This window comes from Galeopterus variegatus, unplaced genomic scaffold (assembly GCF_000696425.1).
Source record: "Galeopterus variegatus unplaced genomic scaffold, G_variegatus-3.0.2 Scaffold3382, whole genome shotgun sequence".
Taxonomy (NCBI): domain Eukaryota; kingdom Metazoa; phylum Chordata; class Mammalia; order Dermoptera; family Cynocephalidae; genus Galeopterus; species Galeopterus variegatus.
The window spans coordinates 105,794-113,847 of record NW_007729493.1 but is presented as its reverse complement, the minus strand read 5'-3'; the positions used below and the strand labels follow the sequence as shown (position 1 = coordinate 113,847).

Genomic DNA, 8,054 nt, shown 5'->3' with positions numbered 1-8,054 from the left:
TCCATGTTGAAGCATGTAACATAATTTCATTTATTTTTATGGCCAGATAATATATTCTATTGTATGTATATACCACATTTTGCTTATCCATTCATCTGTTGATGGATATTTATTTATTTATTTATTTATTTATTTATGGTGTCTCGCATGGAGGTCCGAGCCTGTGACCTTGGTGTCATAACACTGCACTCTAACCGACTGAGCAACTGGCCAGCTTCAATGGACATTCAGATTGCTTCCATCTTTTGGCTATTGTGAATAATGCTGCTGTGAATACAGGTGTCTAGATGTCATCTTAGGGGGATAAGTTGTCTGAGATCCTCAGCAATTATCCCAAGAGTCTGAGATTTTTTTTCTCAAAAGGCACATTTTACATTCTTTCATGAAACGAAATTCATAACCTGCCTAGAGCAAGTTTTCTTTTTTTCTTTCCTTCTTTTTTTAATAACAAGTTTTCTTGTGGTTATCTGTTCTCCCTCCAACCACCACCCCCAGAAGTTTGAGGCTTGTAAGAGGCACAGTAGAACAGTTAAAAGGAATAGACATTTCTTCTGCCTCTGCAAAATATCAATGTCAGCAACAAAAATAATACCCAGTGGAACTTAAACATGCTGAAAAGCAAATAAAACACTAGGCTCATTTCTGATACCCTCCGAGCATTCAGTGCTCCTTTTCTGCAGTCACACCAAGCTAGTACTAATTCTGCACACACCTTATGTTTTTAGAACTCTGCCTTTGCACATGCTGTTTCTCCAACTTGGAATACCCTTCCTCCCACTCTCCAACAGGCAAACCCACCCATTTCTCAAGACTCTGTGAAGCCATTCCTGACCCTTCCTCCCCACGAGGCAGATGCAGTCCCCTCACCTGTGCTTGCACAGCAGTGCGCAGGAGTATCGTAGCCCTTCCCACGGGTACAGTAATTAGCTGTTCCTACTCTGTCGCTCCCATTAGACTGTGTGCTCCTTGAGGGAGGGGCTGTGGACTGTGGTTATTCATCTTTATATCCCTTTCCTCAGTGATAAAATACACTTCAGTAATACTTCAGTGATATAGCACCTACCTCAGTGGAAAATAACAGCATTGGTCACCATATCCCAGGGTATTTTATATACATAATCTGTAATCCTTCCAACAGTCCTTTGAGATAGGTATTTATCCTCATTTTTATAGGAAAGGAAACAGAAGCGCAAGAGCTCGTCAATGAGGAGTGAAGTCGGGATTCAAACCCAGGACTGCCTGGCTCCTAAGTCCAAGATGTACCATGATGCTAAAAACAAGAGCGGCTGGTTGGATATGTGGATGGATGCTGGATAGAGCACCTGATCTCCTATAGCTGCCTATAGAAATCTGTGCACATAGATAAATTATTTTACTTCCTCATTTGTCCAATTGAAATATATACTTTTCAGTAACCCACTTCCTTCTTTCTCCCACTTCAAACACAAACTCCTCTTTCTTTCACACACACACAAATAGGCCTCCTTAAGATCTCTCCTTGAGTACTTAAGCACTTTGCTGTTTTGAACCCCTCAATTGTTTTATGTGTATTTGTTCCGTGGTCTTGGGGCAGGAACCACACTCTGCAGACATTCACGCTGCCTGCACTTAGCAAGCCCTCAGTGAGGCTCATTGACTGCCTGCAGGAAATCCACCCCCAACCAGGCAGATTAGGCCACCCTAAGTCCTGCGATAATATCTCATATCAATTCAATCACCTAAGCACTTCTCACACTCCTGACTATCTTGTTCATACGTATCTTGTCCACTTAGTAAAAGACTGCCTCCATTAAAAAGCCTGTTTGGAAACATTGCATTAAAATTTCAATAACAGTTTACACTACAATTACAGTAACAGTTTATCGTTCTTGAATGAGTGGATTATTTTCCAAGAATCTCAAGTCTTTCTCTTAAAAAAGTTACCATGTTAAACAGATCAAAATGTATTAGTTAAGCTGCTACTAAAAAGTAAATTTAGGAATCCTTTACTAAAACAAATGGCAGTGTTCTCAAAACTGTATTCCAAAGGGGAGACGTCCTTGGGTTTCTTTATAGTGGAGCCTATTTGTCAAAAAACCACCTCTTTCTGACAGTTATGCAGAATGGCCCAAGCTGAGCGTTGAGAGTTGCCAGGCCCCTGCCCTGGTCCCCAACCCACTCCCTGCTTCTCTGAGCCCTGGGGCTCCCGTCAGTGGAGCTGAATGCGCACAGAGCCAGGCCAGATGGTAAAGATGGGGAAAACCGCCAAAAAGGAGGCAAACAGGAAATGCAAGGAGGGGTCTAGATATGGGGGAGGGGCAGCCCAGACCCTCTCCCCAAATCCCATGCCTTGAAGAAGAGGTCAGGTTGAGAGGAGAGTACAGGAATCAAAAGAAACAGCAGCAGCTACCCCAGGAAAGAACGAACACTGGGGTTTCCTTTCACCGAGAAGGAGTGATACAGAGGCGCACATAAGCTCAGCAACACCAGCACACACTGATATGGTCACATGAGCATGCCACTACACACACGTGCATGCACAGACACACAAAAGTACACACACACTAAAAGATGTGCACGCAAGATTCCTAGTAACATACAAATGAGTGTATATATACATCCTGTGATACACAACCACATGCACAATCAGGCCAGAGGAAGAAGAGAAACACAGTTCCTACCTTAGGGACAATATCCTTACACAGACAGTATACAGATCCAGGCAGCTTCACAAGCACACACCCATGCAGACACGCGCAAGCAGATCTCAACCCCAGGGCACTGTGGAGCAAAGCAACCGCCATACAACACAGACGCATCGGGGGCTGCTAATTCTACTCACTCCCTCCAAAACTCACACAGCAAGCGTGTGCAGCCACCCTGTGCTCCCTGTGTCTGTCCAGCCTCCCGTGTGCACGTCTGGGGGCCAGGTTCCTTACCTCCTCAGGGCCTCTGGACCTATTGCCCTCTGAGCTGTGCTGAGCTGGGCTGGGCTCTGCTCTTTGCTGAGATAAGCCAGAGAGGCAGGGTTATTTTCTACCACAGGCAGGAAGTGAGAACCATAATAAGGGGCAAGAGGCTAAATCATGATCATTCCCTCACTCTCCTCCACATACCCTGCCTCGGTATCCACCCTTTCTGGCCACTGATCAGCGATGCAGAGGGGAGCTGAGCAGAAAGGACTAGGTCACTTGGGACAAAGAGGGGGAGAGGGAAGGAAGAGAAAGACCTGCTCTTTGTGCAGCTTCTCCTGCCTGCCCCCTCATTCTCTGCCCCCCACCCCTCCCACACATGGATCAAATGTCTTGCTCTCTCTTCGCTGCCTCTTTCTAATTCGCATCCTTCTGTTCTCTCTGTCTCTGATTCCCTAGGCTCAGAAGTTTGAAAAGAAGGACCCTCAGATCTCCTCACCTTCCTTGCCCCTGAAAATCGGCTCTGAAAAAGTCCCAGCCTCATTTTGGGTTCTATGGTGGCCAGTCAGTGTCTCAGCCCCAACACAGAAAATATCCCTTTAGTGTGTGCTCTAACTCATTTGCTGAATTAGCAAAGCCCACTTCCTCTGCTTCTGTGTTCAGGCAATGCTGAGGATGCACCCTTCCCCACAGACAGGCTTATTTCTGAAGACACTTTAATATCTGTACATTCGGGCTCCCCAGATGAATCCCAACTGTGCTGAGCCTCCAACAGAAGCTTAACTCAGTGTAGAGGCCGGTTAGCTCAGTTGGTTAGAGCACATTGTTAAAACACCACGGTCAAGGGTTCAGATCCACATGCTGGCCAGCTGCCTCCTCTCCCCTAAAAAAAGCTCTGTCCCAAACCTCCTTTAGGTGCACGAATGAATCCTGTTCATCAGCTTATCCTGAGTCTGAGGATCAGGGATGACATGGAAGTTCTGTGGGACGGAGATAGTGTGAGGTCGCCGGGGTGAGTGCGGCCTCCTTCTGCCCCAGTGGCCACACTCTTTCCAGAGGGAGAAGTCTCCTTGGCCCAGGCCCTCGGTGTCCGAGTCATGTCTTGTCACCGTCTTCCCTTCTCCCCAGTCCAGGCCTGCCCTGCTTCTCCAGCCAAAATTCCTGCTCCAGCACTCCCCACCCTTCCCTGGCTGGCCCTGTCTCTTCCTGTATTTCCAANGCAAGATTCCTAGTAACATACAAATGAGTGTATATATACATCCTGTGATACACAACCACATGCACAATCAGGCCAGAGGAAGAAGAGAAACACAGTTCCTACCTTAGGGACAATATCCTTACACAGACAGTATACAGATCCAGGCAGCTTCACAAGCACACACCCATGCAGACACGCGCAAGCAGATCTCAACCCCAGGGCACTGTGGAGCAAAGCAACCGCCATACAACACAGACGCATCGGGGGCTGCTAATTCTACTCACTCCCTCCAAAACTCACACAGCAAGCGTGTGCAGCCACCCTGTGCTCCCTGTGTCTGTCCAGCCTCCCGTGTGCACGTCTGGGGGCCAGGTTCCTTACCTCCTCAGGGCCTCTGGACCTATTGCCCTCTGAGCTGTGCTGAGCTGGGCTGGGCTCTGCTCTTTGCTGAGATAAGCCAGAGAGGCAGGGTTATTTTCTACCACAGGCAGGAAGTGAGAACCATAATAAGGGGCAAGAGGCTAAATCATGATCATTCCCTCACTCTCCTCCACATACCCTGCCTCGGTATCCACCCTTTCTGGCCACTGATCAGCGATGCAGAGGGGAGCTGAGCAGAAAGGACTAGGTCACTTGGGACAAAGAGGGGGAGAGGGAAGGAAGAGAAAGACCTGCTCTTTGTGCAGCTTCTCCTGCCTGCCCCCTCATTCTCTGCCCCCCACCCCTCCCACACATGGATCAAATGTCTTGCTCTCTCTTCGCTGCCTCTTTCTAATTCGCATCCTTCTGTTCTCTCTGTCTCTGATTCCCTAGGCTCAGAAGTTTGAAAAGAAGGACCCTCAGATCTCCTCACCTTCCTTGCCCCTGAAAATCGGCTCTGAAAAAGTCCCAGCCTCATTTTGGGTTCTATGGTGGCCAGTCAGTGTCTCAGCCCCAACACAGAAAATATCCCTTTAGTGTGTGCTCTAACTCATTTGCTGAATTAGCAAAGCCCACTTCCTCTGCTTCTGTGTTCAGGCAATGCTGAGGATGCACCCTTCCCCACAGACAGGCTTATTTCTGAAGACACTTTAATATCTGTACATTCGGGCTCCCCAGATGAATCCCAACTGTGCTGAGCCTCCAACAGAAGCTTAACTCAGTGTAGAGGCCGGTTAGCTCAGTTGGTTAGAGCACATTGTTAAAACACCACGGTCAAGGGTTCAGATCCACATGCTGGCCAGCTGCCTCCTCTCCCCTAAAAAAAGCTCTGTCCCAAACCTCCTTTAGGTGCACGAATGAATCCTGTTCATCAGCTTATCCTGAGTCTGAGGATCAGGGATGACATGGAAGTTCTGTGGGACGGAGATAGTGTGAGGTCGCCGCATGCTGGCCAGCTGCCTCCTCTCCCCTAAAAAAAGCTCTGTCCCAAACCTCCTTTAGGTGCTCGAATGAATCCTGTTCATCAGCTTATCCTGAGTCTGAGGATCAGGGATGAAATGGAAGTTCTGTGGGACGGAGATAGTGTGAGGTCGCCAGGGTGAGTGCGGCCTCCTTCTGCCCCAGTGGCCACACTCTTTCCAGAGGGAGAAGTCTCCTTGGCCCAGGCCCTCGGTGTCCGAGTCATGTCTTGTCACCGTCTTCCCTTCTCCCCAGTCCAGGCCTGCCCTGCTTCTCCAGCCAAAATTCCTGCTCCAGCACTCCCCACCCTTCCCTGGCTGGCCCTGTCTCTTCCTGTATTTCCAACATCATCCTCAGTCGTGTCTTCTCCCTCCCTGGGTACTCTGACATCATCCTTCCCAACATTTTTCTGGGAAAAGGCAGGACAGAAAGGCAGCCTACAGCTCGATAGTTAGTTTCCCTGATGACACCTCACCACCTGCACATCTTCCCTGCTTTCAAGAGCTGGAAAAATGGGAACGGGCAAGAGAAGTCTCTGAGACAGGCTCAGCCCCCCTCTGACCTGTGCCCTGAGGTGGTCTGCGTGCATCTCACCCTTGCTCTTAGGCCTGCAGGTCCTGCCTCCTCGGGGAAATCTCCTGGAGCCCTTCGGCCTCGTTGACCTCACTCTGAACTTGGTGGGCACCTCTGCCTTCAGCCCTTACCCTTTCTGCTACCTTCTTCTCCTTGGCTTTTTTATGTCCCTGGGCATGAAGGGTATACACAGGGAGTGGCAGGGTCGGGGAGAGCTGATGGCATCGGTTGTCTGACAGATGAGGCTGGGCTGTACTGTCTCTAGGTGGCCAGGAGGTGAGGCTCACGCGCATGAGTAAATTTCTGTCTCCCCCTCAATTCTTGCCTCCGTCTCCCCTCAGGACAGCTCACTCTAAACAGAGGAGTTCTGGAGATACAACCTGGTGGAGGTCTCCTTTTCATCATGGAGGCCCCATAAACATAGATAATAGGTAGGCAGCTGCCCCCATTGGTGTGATACGAAGGTATCAGAAAGCCCTGCGGACCCTCAAATACTTCCCCCACCCATGCTCATTATCTGAAATTTCATCCCCTCATGCCTCTCATGAGCCACATTCTATCAGAGCTCTAGGGACATTAGAGATCATCTAGTCTAATGCCTTATATAGATGAACACTTTGGGTTAAGGCTGTGCTTCCTGAAGACCCCATTAAAATACACCTTGGTTAGCTGGGAAGGATGACAGTCTGGATTCACATCTGTGCCAGTGAACCCATTAGTGGAGTTTAATCAGATTGGCTCATTGTCACCTAGCAGAGGGCCTGGCCCCGGTGGGTGAGGGGATGCACGCAGGGGTTAAGGTTTCACTGAGAGTAGGAAAAGGTTAGCAACAGTCCCCAGAGGACCCTGCTTGGGAAGTCCAGAGTTCAGCATGACCGTGAGGGTGAACGGGAGGACATTGCCTCCCCAAGATGCCCCAGAGTGGGAGCTTCGAGGCCAGAGGGGCGCTCCAGGGTATGGCAGGTGTGTTGGCTGCCTCACCTGGCTCCGTCTGAAAAGGTCTGTCTGCTTGAGGCAGCCCCCTTTGGCTGTTTATTCAGAAAAGTTCTCCAGGGCCCACAGCCCACCCTCATCTCCCATTTCTCCAGGGTGGGCGCTGCTCCTTGTGACCCCTGTGTGGTTCAACCCATCTGTGACACCCCCATACCTGTGCTCCTGTTGTTCTGCAGTGGCCCCAAACTGGCTTCCGCTGCCTGCTGTGGGCTGGGCTGGGCTGGGCTGGGCTGGTAGGACCTGCTCTCGGGGCTGGTGAGGACACACCCTCCTCAGCAGATCTCGACACATCCCTCCCAGCTCCCTGCACTCACCAAACCCCACACAGGCCAAGGAGAGAGAGGAGGAAGCATTGCCCTCAGAAGCCTTCACGGTCTGGCCAGAGAAGAAACCCCAGCAGCGAATGATACTTAACCCAGCCCCAACTCTTGCCGACTAATAACTCCCCGCACCCATGTCTCGCACACTCCCCACAGTTTCCGGGAACTCTTACTGGCACACCCACCCGTGATGCCAGATGACTAACCCACCGGCCTCTCGCTGTTCCCACTGGTTCCTCCTGGTTGTCTCTCTTCCTGTCTTTGGTCTACAGGTGGGTTACCCCATGCCACTCATGGCTTTTGCCTCACCCTGCCCAAGTCCCCTCTGTGTGCCCATGTTCTGCCAGGCCCTCCCTTCCTGCCAAATACACACAGCACAGCTCCTCCATTACAGCAGTTACCAGGCTGCGTGGTCCCTCTTTGCTTATGTCAATTTCCCCCAGGCTGTGAGCTCTGGGGAGACAACGCAGCCCCTTGTCTCATACCCTAGGGCTGCAGCACATGCTGGGCATGTTGTCCATGCTCAGTAAACACAAACAAGCTAACATTTGGGGTGACAGGTGAAAAAGGTATTGTGGTCAAATAAGTTTGGGAAACAAAAAGGTAAGCAAGTTTTGCTATTATAGAGCTTTGTAAAGCCATTAACATGCCGCCGAACGACAGGCCATGTGTTGATGGTCACTGGAGCTGGGTGAAGGG

At 50.1% G+C, this 8,054-nt stretch overlaps 1 protein-coding gene across 1 annotated transcript in view; it reads right to left on the bottom strand.

Annotated features, from left to right (window-relative positions):
• LPAR5 (lysophosphatidic acid receptor 5) overlaps positions 1-7,287 on the bottom strand; it is a 14,609-nt gene extending 7,322 nt beyond the window's left edge. The window contains exon 1 of the mRNA XM_008584850.1: positions 7,190-7,287. The gene's annotated coding sequence lies outside the window, so the exon portion shown is untranslated. The remainder of the gene's footprint in view (positions 1-7,189) is intronic.
• Positions 7,288-8,054: the final 767 nt, after the last annotated feature.